Below are 15362 nucleotides of genomic sequence, written 5' to 3'. Positions count from 1 at the left end.
GTCAATCCTTGTCTTGGAACCTGGCTGTCCGTTGGATCCGCCCTGGGAGGCGGGGCTCCCGCCTAGGAAGCGCGGGGGAAGGTGGGGTGGGTGGAGGTGGGGGCGGGTGGGGAAGATGAATCCCACCCCTCTGGCCTCATGGGCTCCGCCTACCCCCATTCGCACAGGCTAATATGTCTGTCCGTCAAGACCAGACGGGAGCACGGTTGGATGAATTAGGGCAGTGGGCGGGTGTTCCTGTTAAGCTCCGCCCCGGAGCCGGTGCCGCACTGGAAACCTGCCCGCCTCTGGTAGGGCGGGGCGGGAAGGCGGCGAGCAGCCGAGCTGGGTGCGGTGAGGCGCGCAGATCACCGCGGTTCCTGGGCAGGGCACGGAAGGCTGAGCGAGCCTGACCTGCTGCAGCTCCCGCCTCGTACGCTCGCCCCACCCCGCCGCCACCCGAGCACTCGAGAAAGCCTTTTCGGGAGAAGCAGCGCCTGTTCCCCGGGCAGATCCAGGTTCAGGTGAGCGAGCCCCACCGGCGGGTCCCGCCCCGGGTGGCGGGGCCAACAGGGGCGGCGACCAGACGCTCGGCATCTGGGGCCAGCGGGCCAACGTGTGGTTGCCGGCCTCGGCGCGGCTGGCTACTGCGCGGGCGGCCGCGGCCCGAGCACCGCATCCTCTCCCTAGGGTCTCCGGGTCCCCGGTACCCCGCGTTGGCCGCTGGGAGCGGCCTCGGGGAGCACAGGACGCCTCGGGGCCCGGCGCTCCCCGGACGCCCTCCCCCAGCCCGCGCCCGGGCGCATTCCGCGGACGGGGCACCGGGCGCCCGGCCTCCCCCTGCTGCCGGGGGCGCGCTTCCGCCCTCGCCTCTGCCAGGGCCGAGTTGGGCAAACTTTTTAACCCCTTCCGGGGAGCCGCTGTCCCTGAGACTCAGGCGGGGCGTGAGGATAAGGTCGGGGACCTCGGGCAGCAGATCCTTTGTAAGTTCCCAGGCATTTTGGAAATGGAGGTAACGGGCAATCGGGGACCGTTTGTCAGCTGTCAGGGCGTCCTCCTGAGTCAGAATCGGACAGTCTTGCCGCAGACATTGCGCCCGGCTTGGTTTCCGCCCTCCGCTGCCGACTTCCTCATTCGCCCGGCTGCCCTCTGTCGGGCCGAGGAGGGGGCGGGGAGAGGTGCGGTGAGTGCGTGGGGAACCAGGAGCAGGCGAGGTTCGTCGGGCCGCGAGGCAGTAGAGACCGTCACCCCTCACCCAACCTTTGACTTCTGTTTCCCGTGGGCGGAAGGCCTGGGAATGCCGGCAGCCTGGGCCGCCCAGGCGTGCACCTGATTCCACCATACCCAGGGCAGCCCCGCCTGGACGAGGGGCGGGAGGGGCTAGACCTGCCTTTAGGACCAGGCCTGTGCTAGTGCATCTTTCCTGTTTGGGCTAGAGGCGGGGTTATCTACACTTCTCACTTCCCTGTGCTGGGGTCCTCACCTCATTCTGTCCTGGAGCCACTCCCAGGGCAGAACTGCAGGCAACCCCCCCTCCCTCTTTCCCAATCTCTCCCGGGGCACCGCAGTGTCCACCTGACTACCCTCTAGGACAAGCTTCCTTGCAGTCCTGAAGTTGGGGGCAGGGTGAGTGCCGGGGCTGCTGCCTGCGGCCCCACCCAGAGGTGTGGGGAGAAGGTTCCTGGAAAGTCCCAGATCCTGCAGACGGGCGGGCGTCTCCTTCCGCCCTGCCATTGAGAAGGCCCAGTGGCTTCTCTCTTCCTTGCGCACTTTTCTGGGCTTAGCAGGACTTCAGAGTAACTGTTGAAGGGGAAGAGTCTTAGCTCCTTCTTGTGCAGTGCAACATTGTGGCCATTTCTTACGCCACTGTCTGAGTCGGGTCTGATCAACTCACCTGATAGCTTACTCTCTTTTTCTTAAGGGAGGGCGGCTGCCCGAGGACCTGTTTAGACATTCACTCAATTAATATTAGGCAATTTATATACAAGGCTGATATGGGTGGGGGGAGGGCACACAGATGTGTAATTGAGCAAGTATTTAACTGGCTTCTCTGTGCCAAGGACTTCACCAGGTGGTGTGTTGTGTAGAGGGAGGGGTGGATGTGAGTTGAGTAAGACCTAGCCCCTGCTACGGGCACTTAGTGGAGAGCGGAGACGAATCTGTAGATGATTCTGATGACTATAATGTGAGGTGGAAATGACAGGGACCCCAGAAAGGTACCGTGAGTCATAGGACTTGGAGAAGGGAGCCAGGCTACCCAGTGAGATCCTGGAGGACTCCTGGAGGAGGCCCTCCGGAAGTTTACAGGCTTCAAGGAGCAACAAGGCAGAGTGATTGAGATACAAAGGCAGCCTGTGATGTGTGTCCCAAGCATGCCACAGACAAAGGATTTGAGGAATTCCGTTGGAGGCTGAGGGAGCCACTACCTTCCAGGGCAAGGAGAGAAGCTGCCACGAGGAAGGAGCACATGCCAGTTTCCCAAACTGAGGCATGCAGGTGGTGTTGGAAAGTGAGGAGTCATTTAATGGATAATTGGGGAGTAATTAAAAACGTCTCAAGATTGCTCAGGGTAATTTGAGAGTCAGTGTGTCCCCAGATGGCTATGGGGCGACACCAAAGAACTTCATTCTTCACACTTAGCAAGTCCGGGCAGTGCAGGTGGGCAGATGCAGGTGCCCAGTGAGCCAGGTTAGCAGGATTGGCATGAGGAGTTGTCCAGCCCTGGGGAAAGGGCAGCTGAGAGGCGCATTTTGTAGTGCTTGTGTGAAGGGCACAGGAGGGGAGAGGAAAGAGAAGGCGCAGGCCCTGGCTTTCTTGTTTTTTATTTTTAGACTTTTTAACCTAAGGGGTTGGAGATGGGCCTTCTCTCTTGTAGGATGATGAAGGATGCATGTTAAGAACAGCTTTTTGCCTGTTCTTCTCCAGAACAAACGAAGCAAGGATCTGTTAGCTCTTTAAAAGAAGAAAAGCACACTCAAAAAATGCAGCATTGTTGTGGAGCCTGGTAGGGTATTACTAGAAACCAGGCTGGCCAGCTTTCTTCACTTCCTCTTCTTCCTAATCCTTCAATAAAGTACTTAAGACAATCCTTACCAGCTTGACATCTTTATTTTAAAAGGAGAGGAGGGGTTGGCTGTTGTTTTCCTTCTCTTGGACGGGGCGAAAGAGAAACCCAAAGCAAAGGGGAAAAAAAAAAAATCCTTGCCTTGACAGCTTCCTCCCAAGCATCATGTTCCAAAAATATTTAGAATAACAAAATCTGAGTGTCCTCTTAATTAAACAAACGTCCTAATTTACTGAGCATAAAACAGCATCTCTGCCCGCAGGGGCAGGAAGTGCATTTTCCCTTTGTGCAGCCCCAGAGAGTCACTGCTTCTCTGCCTTAACCCTTGGTGTGCTGAGCCCCTGGGCTCAGGTCCTCTGGTGACAACAGAATGGAATCCTAGCTGTCCCTCTGGGCATCAGGGCCTGTGGTTCAGAGAATCCCATATTTGGAGCTGGGAAGAATGAGGTCAGAGCTTTGGTGATAGGCAGAGTTCAAATCCTGACCCTGCTTAGTTGCTTTGTGAATTTAGGCAAGTTATGTAACCTCCCTCAGCTTCATTTTCCTCGTCTGTAATGTGGGAATCATGAGACCTACACTGCAGCATTAAATGTGAGAACTTAAAGGAATAAGATACATAAAGGGCGTGATATATATGGAGGTGTGATAGGTTTTTTTTTTTTTTTTTTTCTTAAGTCATGAATTAATTCCCCAGCATATAAATGTGCTCAGCCTTAACTTTCTGGGTTGTTAGGAGAGGGGGTGGGAGCCATTTCTCTGGCTCCTGGCTCAGTACATGTGCTGTGCCCGTGGGCTCTGAGCCCCTCTGTCGATGCTCACGGATTCCCAGGGTGAAAAGCTTGGTCGAGTAACTTGTTACAGGGCCCTGGCCCTGGGCAGAAGATGTACAGACTGGGTGTGGTTTTAGTTCAGAAACATGGCATACCGTAGTCCAGGTGGTAGCCAAGGGTGATGGGGAAAGAGCTGTGGACTTGTGTATATGGAGACCTGACTTCCAGTTCTGGCTCTGGTTGAGGATACATGGGATAGTGGTAGAAATTGCCATATCCCCTACAAAGACATAGCTATGCATGGGAGTTCCTGGGAAGCTAGAAAACTGAGCAATTTAAATTCCTTCCAAATGCCCTTGTTCTTAGGCACTCTAGTTAGCTTCCTGATGGGAGTGTATATTTACAACTTTTTTTTTTAAGAAGGTAGTTTGGCAATATCTGGCAAAGTGTAGTCCTAACTTCATTCTAGGAATTTATGCCACAGATAAACTCAACATGAAAAATGAAAGACTGAGAAAAAGGCAGGAAATGTGCTGAGTGTCCATTAGAAAGGTGAAATTAATCAGGGTGTAGCCTAATAGCCCTTAAAAAGGGGGAGCAATCTATATGTACTGATAGGGAATGCCCTTCAAGGTAAGGTAAGGTTTTTTGTTTTTTTTTGTTTTTTGTACTGGCATTTAACTCAGGGACTCATTTGCTAGGCAGGTGCTATACCACTTGATCCACTCCATCAGCCAGAGGGTAGGTTTTAAGTGGAAAACAAACAATGTATGTACAAAGTAATGTGTGTGCTGTTCCCTTTGTGTAAAGGCTGGGTTGTCTGCTGCTGCTTCTGTTTATTTATTTATTTTTGAGATGGGGTTTTACTATGCAACTCAGGCCTGGAACTTGCTATGTAGACCCAGGCTGGCCTCAAACTGCCTTCCTGTCTTAGTCTCCTCAGTGCTGGGATTACAGACATGCACCACCACACCTGGCTGACTCAGGACAAAGGGTATTGAAAATGGACTGACTTGCTCTTTGTGTTTGAAATGTTTTGGGTCCTGTTTTCTTCTTCATGATGTCACTAGAGTATCCCTTTAGACAAACATTGACTTTGATCTGCTCCCTCATATCCTGGGATATGGTGGATGATTGTTTTCCTTTGCTTTATGAGAAAATGAAGCTTGCCTGGGCTTCTGGAAAGTATCTTGGGATACCCTTTGACCAGGGTTCCCACAGTTTGCCTGTCTCCAAATCATGTGCTCTTCTGTCCTAGGGAGCCCATGCTGACCAGCAGCTCAACTAGACCTTTACTAGGGTTACCTTTTTTTCTTAAACTTGAGATTATAGCCTGCCCCTTTCTGTTCTGTCCCTAGTTGTCTCTCAAATATCTGGCCTGTGGTTTTTATGAGCTAACAGTGGAAAAGCCCAGATTCTTGAAAAAATGTGATCAGAGGGGCATAGTGACTTGACCCTGACCCAGTTCTTCAGGAAGATGGTTTGAGTCTTGGAGAAGTGATTGGCTCTGCCCGCTGCTCTGTTGGCTTCTTTCCCTAGAGAAGACCAACCAGGGTTCTGAGCAGACCCTGCTTCCTGTGAGGTAGTGTGAAGAGTAACATGAGTCACAACAGAGCACACACACAAAGAGTCTGACTCTAAAATGGGTTTGCCACCACGTGGGCAGGTGGTATGAAGACCAATGGCATGCATGTGCTCCAGTGTCTCCACCAGCCCCTTGTGGGGCACAGGGGCGCTGCCCATTTGGGTCTGAAGTGAGTCTCTTTAAAAAGCAACCAAGTCAGACTTCTGCTATAGTCAGGCCCCATTCTGATGATAGTTTCTCAAGCCTGAGGTGATTCAGCATGGGCAGGTGGGGTGAAGGCTCCTGGCCAGCCTTGGCTGAGGTCAAGTGTCTTTGGTAGCTACCTTCATCTCCAGCCTGGGCTGCCCAGAACCCTTCTGCTATGGTGGAGGAAGTTTGGAGCTTGCAAGCCTTCTGGAAGTAGCACGAAAGAGTGAAGGGTGTGGCTTCTTGTGGTACAGGTTGGGCTGTGGTCTATAAGAGGCTGAAGATATCTGGTCTTCTCTCAGCTTCCTGTCACTTCCTGTGGCCTCTCAGAGGACCTTGAGGTCCTTATGGTACTTGCATAGAAAAAAGGAGCCCCCACTTAGCGTGCCAACTCAGTGTCCCTCTGCACAGGTTTAATGGGTTGACAGGGCTGTAGAGTAACTTCTTTTACAAGGTTGTCACTGACCAAAAGGACATTTATGTTTTGGGAACTTAAGCCCCAGATTTCTTTTTTATTTTATCGTTTTTTACATTTACTCAGATGTGTATACATTGTTTGGGCCACCTTCCCCTGCCCTCCAAGATTTCTTCCCTTTTTTTGTGGTGTTGGGGATGGAACCCATGGTGTTGTACATAGGCAAGTGCTATACCACTGAGCCACAGCCCCAGCCCTCGGTTTTCTTTCTTCTTGAATTTTCACTAATTCTGAATGATGCCCTGCATCATTAAGAACAATAAAAATTCTCTACTGAATTTGCTTAGAATTGTGGAAAGTCTATAAGCTAGAGGGTTCTTGGGTGTAATTTGAACAATTTTTTTTTTTTCCATGATGTAGAGCGGTCTTCATCCAGTCTCATTCATTCTGCCTTTTTAGTTTTTTTGTGGTACTGGGTTTGAATTTGGGGCCTCACACTTGCTAGGCAGGCGCTTTACTACTTGAGCCATTCTACTTGCTCCCTCTCCAGGCTTATCCTGTGTGTTGGTATAAAACTTGGGCTCCTAGTTTTCACTCAGTCCTTGTAAATCTCAGAATCAGGAGCAAAACTCACTTAAAAATGTTTTAACTTGGTTGTCCTCCCTTTCTTCTGTCTTCACGCATGGGTCATCGCATACTCAGCTCCTTTAATCTTTGCTCAGAAATCTCCTTCCACTCCTTTCATCTTTCCCTTTGGGGGGCATGAAGTTAAAGGGTGGAGGAGGATCTGGGGTTTCTCTGAACTTCTTCCAATAGGATGGGGCTCTTGGGCTGAAAGTTCCCACAGCTAAAAAAGTTAATATTTTGCATAGGGTAATGCCAGGTAGCAGGGTCGGCCATTCAGAAAGCCACATTGGTGTCCACTCTTCTTCAGCCAGTTTGGATTTCTAGTAACTTTAACTCAATTACTGTCTTGAGTACAGTACAAAATCTGTGGTAGAGGGAAAGGAAAAGGGTTTTAGGATTAGGTAGGTCTGGGACCAGACTCTCACCTTTTCTCCTGTTGTTAGCCTTAGATCCCCATCTGCAGCATGGAGATGCCCACTTTCTTAGGACTGTAAATGTATATGAAATGGTCCAGTCCTCATCTTCCTCCTTGTCTTCTTCCTCTTTTTCTTTGTATTATTGTGAACATCATTTCTCCTCAGGTGGTAGGGAACATATGTTCAAGTTTTAAAGGTTTCAAGTTCATCCAGTAAAGCTGTCCGCTGATAACAAAGTGTTGTGGCTGAGGTGCGGGAGGTAGGAACTCCCTGGGCAGTGATACTGAGGTTTCCCAGGCCAGCAACATGTGCATCCTTCCTACTGCACAATGCAGCTCAACTTGCTATGCTGAGGTGAGCTGGTTAAAGCATTAAAAAAAAAAAAAAAGTGGTTACAAAGCAGTGGGCAACTTTATTTATAGTTATCTGTTCAAAAGCCACTGTGTTTCCTGCGTTTTACATGAAGTCACTGAGCTGGAGAAGGCAGCTTCCTGTCAGATAAACATGAAGAACGGGGCATCGGAACAGTTCGGGTGACTTATTCTAACTGGGCCAGAATGGGGGGATGTTAGGGCTCACTGGACTGAGGTCAAAGGCAGTCCCTTTCCACTGCTCTTCCCAGCAGAGTTGGCCCCTAGTCCTTGTTGCACAAATGGGGCTAAGGTCTCCTTTGTGCCTTTGCTTAAACCTGCAGCTGGGGATGCCCAGTGTTGGGTCCTTGTTTGGGAATATCTGGGGTGAAAAGGGTGTCGGTAGGAGGCATTTTGAAGTTTTCATTTCATATTTTAAGATTCTTAACTTTCTTTTTTTTTTTGCTGTACTGGGGATCAAACCCAGAGCCTTGTGCATGCTGGGCAAACACTCAACCACTGAGCTACATCCCAGCCTGATTCTGAACTTTTCTTTTGAACCCAGGCCCTTGTGCATGCTAAACACACATTCTACTACTGAGCTGCATCCCCAGTGGGGGACTCTCCCATTTTTTTTTTTTTTTTTTGGCAGTACTGGGGTTTGAACTCAGGGCCTTACATTTGCTAGGCTGGTGCTCTATCACTTGAGCCACTCCACCATCCCTTTTGTGATGAGTGTTTTCGAGATAGGGTCTCTTGAACTGGCTTTGAGCCTTGATCCTGACCAGCTAGGATTACAGGTGGGACCTTTAAGGCCAAATTTAATATTTAAGAGCCAACTATTTAGTAAAAGGGAACTGCCCTCAAATTTTTTTCTTTTTTTTTTTTTTTTAACCACATTAGTGGTCAGAGACTCCTTGAGCTCCTGCTGTGCCCCCTGCACTGTGCTGGCCTTGGCGGAGTGCATCAGGGATGGAGGGCTGAGAGCCTGTCTCTGTAACCCAGGAGCCTTACCCTCCACTAGGGAGACTTTTGACATGTGGCAGGCCTATGCTGTTTGAGAGTCTAGGACTTCCTAGCATGTTGAGCTTGGTTCCTGGAGTGAAATTGCCCTGTGACGGGGGGTGGCAGGAGATGGACAAGGAAGGAAGGAAGAGGGCTGGATAGAGCAGTGGCCTGGGAATCAGGACGTCTGGGTAAGTCTCAGCTCTGCTAATACTAATAGTTAAATTTTATTGAGTGCCTGTATGTACCAGGCCCATGCTAATGCTTTCAAGTGGGTTATCTCATTTAAGCCTTGTTCCTATGAGGCAGGAGCTCATTCCATTTTGCCAACAAGGTTACTTTGCAGACATTCAAACTCAGGTGCTATATTCTAGCCCTAGTGGTTTTGTTGTGTGGGCACCATTCAGTGTGGGCATGCATTTCCTCTCAGTGAGGGATGCTGATCCCTGCTGCCTACTCCCACCTCCCTTGCCAGTGACTGAAAGCTCATTACAGGAGTTGCACTGCACTTTGGTCTGTGCCTCATAGCCCACATTGCTTCTGGCCACTCTGAAGCCTCCAGTGTCACGTTGTTGTTTTATCTATTGACTTCACTTTGAACACTAAAGTGGTCACTTTTCTAATGAGTATGGTTGGTACTAAGGGAGAGCAGGTGAAAAGATTTCAGTTGCCAGCATGACTTTAGGCCTGGAATGACTTGCCTGTTGTTGGGCTCTAGGTGGTGCCTACTGGGGACCAGTGGCCAGAGGCCTGCCATCATCTTGACTAGTGGGCTTTTCTCCATGTCTTTGTTCTTGCCAACTGTTGCAGTTCTCCTTTCATTTGTCCACCTGTCAAAATTAGTCATTTAGTAACCATTCCTCAGAATTTCTCTATGTGTGAGGCCAGGTGCCAGGGCCAGCTGCTGGGAAAATCCAGGTGAAGGGCCCTTGTTTCTAGGAGCTGATGTCTTTTAGTAGGTACAGATGCTAGGGGCCATGGGAGCAGGACCCAGGGGTGTCTGAGAAGGCTGCCTGGAGGTGGGGCATCTGAGCTGATTGCAAAGTAGGGACAGACGTGGCTCCTCCAGGGAACAGGGCTGGGACCTTGTTCAGTCATTCTGACTCTGGCAAAGCTTTGTTCCAGGCTGATTCAGGTTGGCCAAGGCCCTGTGAGTCACCCAGGCTGCTAAAAGGTCTCCTCAGGAGCTCTGGCCCCAGCCCCTTCACAGCCCAAGGTAGCCTATTGAGGCCTGCTTCCTTGCACCATTTCCTGGGAAGTGTGGGAGTGCAGGGTTCCACTCCCAGGTCATTAACCTCTGACTGCATGCTGGGTGCTGGGGATTCTGCCTGTGTCCTCAGAATATGTGTGGTCAGACATATCCCTCACCAAATGACTTGAAGATTTTCAGCTTCAAAGTATTGAAGAGAGACATCATATATTGGTATTGGAGTCAATTCCTCTTTTATTTATTATTACTATTTTTTTGTGGTACTGGGGCTTGAATTCAGGGCCTTCAACATGAACCACTTGGCAAGCCCTTTTTTGTGGTGGTTTTTTCGAGATAGGGTCTTGCAAACTATTTACCCAGGCTGGCTTTGAATTGCGATCCCCCTGATCTCTGTCTCCTGAGTAGCTAGCATTACAAGCGTGAGCCACCGGAGCCCAGCCCCCTTTTAAAAATTAAGAAAAAAAAGAGGGGGGGTTGTTTATAGCACAAGAATTATAACAAAGCTGGCAAGAAGCAGTTTTGCCCCTCACTCCATCCACTGTTTGCATTTTTCTGGGTTTCCTGTCCATATACATGCATTTTACAAAATTGTAAGCAGAACAGATACTGCATGTGTTCCCACTTACTTAGTACTATAATCTGAAGTTTCCTATTTTGCAACAGTCTCCACAATGGGTATTTTTAATGGCCGTGTTATGGTCCACTGAGGGGAAGAACCATTGTTTATATTGCCAGAAAATTCTGTGGGTTTTATTGATTCTTGGAAATGGCATTTATTTAGTGAGTGTCTCCTGAACATGTATGGTAGGTCTTGGCCAGATAGCCTGGCAATTGGCTCAGGTGCCTAGATGTCCTGGGCCTCCCCTTGAGGGGCTCATGTCTGGCCCCAGGAATTCAGATAGGGGCAGGGTGGAGCAGCCTGATTGCCCAATTGAGTTGATTGAAAACAGGTAAAACCACTTTGTCATTCATTAGTGGTGAGAAAACTTAGGAAGGAGGAGTTGGGAGATATTTCTAGGCTCTATGGAGAAAAATCTTCAACCTGCTGCCTTCCACCCCCACCCACCCCCTGTATATGTCTGCACAATTACAAGGTCTGGGACAGAAAACCCACCTGGAGGAGGTGAGGGAGCAAGTCTCCAAGCAATTTGGCCACAGGGAGACTCAGGAAAATCCCCTGGCTCCTCCTGAGAGCCACAGGGGCAGGAGGAGGGTGAGGATGAAGGTGGAGTGGTCTTGGAAATATCTAAATGCCTTCTCAGGCCACTTGGGCTCTGCTGTGGCTTCTGCCTCCCCCAGATGGTGCAAGAATTGTAGCAATAAATTGCAACATTTTGATTTTGTTGTAAAAAGGAAGTTTCAGAATCCTAGTGGCTGCTTTTGAACAGCAGTGGGGTAGGGGAGAATATGAGTGCCCAGGGGGCTAGAAACTGAAATGCAAGAGTTGGCTTGCTCTGGTGTTTTCTTTCATTCCAGAGAAGTGGCTTCCTTGAGGGGTGTTATGCTTTCTCTCTGACCTTCCACAACCCCGTTCAGGAGCCCCAGCTCAAGTTGGTCTGCTAGAAAGCTGCCTCTGCCTTATTGAGCAGGAGCAGAGCCTTTAGTTGTTTGGAAAGAGCCGAAAGCATGTGGCCACCTGTCCTACTGGGGGATGAAGGGGTTGGAGTGGCCCCAGACTTGCTGAGGAACACTGTCATGGGCTGAAGGTGTTTGAGGCTTTGTTGGCTGCTGCACAACCCCTCCAGCCTGCAGTTCAGATTTGCGCCTCTTGGGTTTGAGGTTTGTCATCGACCTCAATGGTGCCTCTCCCTAAATACACACTTAAAGGTTTAGCAAAAGCTAACCTTAACTTTATTTTTCATGTACTGATTTAAAGTTAGTAATAAGAATAAAACGTAATTTGAGGATTTCAGATAGTAGATTATAATGCTCCCTGGTAGTTAAGGTGAGGCCTTCTGTGTATCTTTTTATACATTTTATGCCACCTTGTTTGCACTACTGCTTAGTAATTATAGGCTAAAGATTACCTTTGAGTTTATACTATTTTAAATTATTTACTAGCTATTATATTGGAGGAGGGAGAGGTGGATAGAATAGAAAGTAGAAGGAAGAAGTGGGGTGTGGGGAGGGATGGCTAATTTCAGAGGCAGCAACTGAGTTCAAATTCCATTTTTATCCAGTTTTTTTGGTCACTAAATATGTGTTGACTGCTGGCTGTGCTAGAGACAGTTTTAAAGATACATTATTTAATCAAACGATTGAGGTCCCTAATATGGACAAACTAGTGGGGGAAGCAGACGGCAGTCACACAAACCCGCTCACTGGCAGGTCAAGCTTAAGTATATGCCATGGAAAACAGAAGTCAGGTGAGGGGGATGTATGAGTTTGGTGGGTTGCCATAACAAAGCACCATAGACTGGGGGCTTAGAGAGCAGAAATTTATTCTCACGGTTCTGGAGGCTGGAAGTCCAAAATGAATGTGTGGCAGGTCTCTTTCCTTGGTTTGCAGGTGGTTGTCTTCTCTCTGTCCTGACATGGTTTTTCCTTTGTTCATGTCTGGTCCTAATTAATTATTAGAAGGACAAAGTCATATTGGATTAGAACCTACTCCAAGGACCTCATTAAACCCAGTTACCTCTTTCAAGACCCTGTTTTCAAATGTGGTCACACATTTGAGGGGGGGGTCACACATTGTGGGGGTTAAGATTTCAATGTGAATTTGGAGGGCACAATTTAGCCCATAAAAAGAGAGAGAGGGGGATGGAGGAAGGGGCTTTAATACAGGAACATTCTGTTAATCTTTTTCAGGTCTGAGGGATGAGTAAACTAGTTGTTTACTTAATTGCTTTGATTCCCAGTTTCCTCTTCTGTAAACTGGCTAATAAATCCCATGTTTTAGCTGGGCGTGGTACCATTAGCCTATAATGTAGGAGGCTGTAATTCCAGGAGGTTGAGGCAGGAGATTGTGAATTGGAGACCTGCCTGGGCTACGTAGCAAGACCCTATCTCAAAAAAACCCCAAACAACCCTCCCTCAAAACCAAAACAAAGCAAAACAAAAAAACCTCAAAAACTAAAACTGAATCCATTCTCTGCGCAGTTAGAGTGTGGAATACCCCGAGTACAGTGTCTAGTCATGGCCATGGCCCCTCCTCACCCTGGTTCACCAGGGTCCTTCTGTCCCATTCCACCTCTGCTCCTTCGTCCATTTTTTTTTTTTTTTTCTTGAAGTACTGAACTCAGGGCTTACACCTTGAGCCACTCCACCAGACCTTTTTTGTGATGTTTGTAAGCTGGGCTTACAAACTATTTGCCCAGGCTGGTTTTGAACTGCAATCCTCCTGATCTCTGCCTCCTGAGTAGCTAGGATTACAGGCATGAGCCAGTGGTGCCAGCTAACCAGAATTGGTTTTTTTGGCAGCTCTGTGGTTTGAACCCAAGGCCTCACACTTGCTAGGCAGGTGCTCTTACTGCTTAAGCCACTCTGCTAGCCTTCCTCATCCATTTCTGATCACAGCACTTTAGTGATTGAACTGGCTGTTCCCAGCTCCCAGGCGTCTAGTGCTTCATGGCCAAGTGTTCTTGGAGATAGCCTCTCCCCTCTGATGCGCCATAAACACATTCTATACGGAGAGGAGTAGAAAACTGGTGCAGGACTATAAACTTAAAAATCCCCATGGCTGTCTAAAGTGTGGGATGGCTACAGTTAAAGCTTGCTTTGCTGAATGCTTTGCCTGAGCCACCACTCCTACCTCCCATGTCCCTGTAATGCTGACATAATGTGCTAGCACTTCTGTGTACTGGGCTCCATCCTGGTCTTGTGTGGCCACTGGGACCCTTATACTAAGCCTGGCCCATGGTGGGTCCTTCACATGTGCTCGAAACAAGGGTCTAACAGGCCCTTGGTCAACTTCCAGTGCTGTCACTTGGCTCTGGGTGTTCTTGGGTAGATGACTTAATTTCCTTGGCTTCTGAGTCCTACCTGCCATGAAGTATGTCTAGGCCTTATGTAAATAGACAGGAGTTCTAGCCTCCGCCACTGTCCTAAGCTCCATTCTCCCACTTCCCAGTTCTTTGACATTGAGTTATGTGACCTTTGTGCCTCGGTTCCTTCATCTGTGGAATGAAGAAAAGAAGACAGAGCAGAGATGGTTTTAGAGTTCCATGAAGCTTAGCATTTTTGTTTACTGTCCATTTTATTTATATAGTTTGCCTATTAAAAATCTATTTAAAACTCTTTCCTATCACTTTGTGAGCCTGAAGTCACATCCAGGTTGTTGCAGTTTGAGTCTCATAATCTCATGAAGGTAGCAGTGTTATTGTTCCCACTTCACAGCAGGGAGTGTTGACTCCAGCAACCTACGTGACTCGCCCCAGGTAGCAAGTCAAGTGAGGGATCTCAGATCCTCTCCCAGTTGCTAATTTCAGGCCAGTTATTTCTTTTTATCTGTTCCTACCGCCTCTTCTGCATTTTGTACCACTTAAGCCATTGTACAGGTAAAATTTGTGAAACTGGGATTTTGTTGCTGTTCATGCTTTTGTATATAACTCTGCAGTGGTAGTTGTTGAGTCCCAGGGTTCTTTGCTGGCTTTTTTGGTGCCAGATATAAGATACTGTCTGATAGCCAATAGTTGAGGGTAGGGGACACAGGGAGGTGGGGTCGGCCTGGATCCTGCAGGGAACCTGGCTTTCTGCTTTTCTTTTTCAGCTTTCGCCATTCAGCCTCCTCCTCCTGGCCTACCAGCCTGCTGTTCTCTGCCTGCCTTCTGCCCACAGCAGGCCTGCCACCCTTCACTGTCTCTGCCAGGGTGAGGAGGAGGAGGTGGATGTGAGTGCCAAGTGCTCAGGGAACATGCCTTATTATATTATCTGGTGAATTTCTTGCTTTGAGCATGTGGAATTCACATGGCCCCATCACTGCGTACCCTACGCCTCCACTGCAGGTAGTTCCGGGCTTCTCTGTCCAGAACTTCAAAACTCACTTCAGAGGAAGAAACAGTGGCCCTCTATGCGATGCTGGGACTAGCTGTGTGTACTAGCTGTGTGTACTAGCTGTGTCTTCCATGTGAGGACACTGAGGGTGGGCCCTGTGCGTGCAGGCCTGCGGTTTCATACACCATGGAAGAGCAGTGGAAGGAAAGGCTGCTGAGGGGGTGCACCTCTTCTGAAAAAAGTCCTGGACTGTAATTATCTTTAGATTGAAATAATGGAGCCCCCTCCCCAGGACTGCCTACTCCCTTTCTTCTGGCTTTCAGACAAGAATGCAAAGAATGTGATCCTCTTACCGACCTGAGCAGGGAGATCAGGAGCTGGACAGGACTCAAAGGCTCTTCCCCGTTAAACCAGGCAGCCTTGTGCAGGGACTGGGACATTCTGGATTGGTTGTGTTGGTTGGGGGTCACGGACAACTCCAGGCTCATGAGCTTTTTGACTGTTCTGTGTGATCCCAGCTGGGAGTGGCAGCCTTGGGGAGATGACCCTCCTCCCTCCTGCACTTTTATCTGACAGGAACCAAGTTCAAAGGTTTTAGAAAGAGGAGTTTGCCAGGGAGGAGGAGTTGGTATCAGTCAGGAGAATGATTGTTTAGGCTTGTGGGGCAGGGAGGCTCCATGTCACCTCTTGCTCTTGCCCTTCCTGACCACATCGCAGCTGCTGTTTCCTAGGAGCCTTGCTGGATGCTCTGTGTGCATCTGCTGCCGCATCGCATCCTCAGGCAGGAGCGGAATGGTTAGATGCACCCTGTAGCCCGAATGAA

At 49.1% G+C, this 15362-nt stretch overlaps 1 protein-coding gene across 1 annotated transcript in view; it reads left to right on the top strand.

The window, feature by feature from the left end:
• The first annotated feature begins 297 nt into the window (after nucleotides 1-297).
• Nucleotides 298-15362, top strand: part of Myh9 (myosin heavy chain 9) — an 88704-nt gene continuing 73639 nt past the window's right edge. The window contains exon 1 of the mRNA XM_020168471.2: nucleotides 298-503. The gene's annotated coding sequence lies outside the window, so the exon portion shown is untranslated. The remainder of the gene's footprint in view (nucleotides 504-15362) is intronic.

Source organism: Castor canadensis, chromosome 8, assembly GCF_047511655.1.
Source record: "Castor canadensis chromosome 8, mCasCan1.hap1v2, whole genome shotgun sequence".
NCBI lineage: Eukaryota > Metazoa > Chordata > Mammalia > Rodentia > Castoridae > Castor > Castor canadensis.
Note: the sequence above shows the minus strand (reverse complement) of the source record. Positions and strands in the feature narration are given on the sequence as shown.